This window comes from Bison bison, unplaced genomic scaffold (assembly GCF_000754665.1).
Source record: "Bison bison bison isolate TAMUID 2011002044 unplaced genomic scaffold, Bison_UMD1.0 scf7180017864524, whole genome shotgun sequence".
Classification (NCBI taxonomy): domain Eukaryota; kingdom Metazoa; phylum Chordata; class Mammalia; order Artiodactyla; family Bovidae; genus Bison; species Bison bison.
Window position 1 is genome coordinate 1,274,141 of NW_011495075.1, and position 554 is coordinate 1,274,694.

At 67.9% G+C, this 554-nt stretch overlaps 1 protein-coding gene across 1 annotated transcript in view; it reads right to left on the reverse strand.

The window, feature by feature from the left end:
- Positions 1–554, reverse strand: part of PKP1 (plakophilin 1) — a gene marked incomplete at its 5' end in the record, with an annotated part of 28,553 nt that overhangs the window by 5,447 nt on the left and 22,552 nt on the right. The gene's annotated exons all lie outside the window — the stretch shown is intronic.

A 554-nucleotide genomic window follows, 5' to 3' on the forward strand; every position in this document is an offset into this window, starting at 1 on the left:
TGAGCCTCCGCCCGCCCCCCAGCACCTGGCTCGGCCGGGGAAGGCCCCCTCCCGGCCGCCCGGGACTGAGCGTGCGACCCTGCCCCCGCGGCTGTGTGAGCACCAGTGACCTGCCCAGCCGCTCTGGGCCTCAGTTTACTCAGCTCTGAAATAGGACCAAAGTCACCTGCTTCCCGGGGAGATGACCCCCAGGAGGCACCTACGGGAGGCCTGGTCGGCGGCAGGCACAGGCTGCGGCCTCGGCCAGCGTGCCCACGACCAGCCTGGCCCTGGAGACAGCCTGCAGGAGCGACCCTGAACTCCTCCTCAAAGCCTTCGAGTCCCAGGACCTCCCCTCCTGAAAGGTCTCTCTCTCCTTCCTGGGGCCTCATCTGCTTCCCTCTTCCGTTCTGTCCTCTCTCTCCTCCTTCCTCTCCCCCCACGCCCTCAATCTCTCACTGTGACCTCCGCCCTCCCCTTGTCCTCTGCCACTCGCCGGTGCCCTGGGGCCGGCTCTCTCTGGAGGCCTGTGGCCACAGCTGACAGAGGAGCAGGAGATGGAGTCCCCTCCAGGG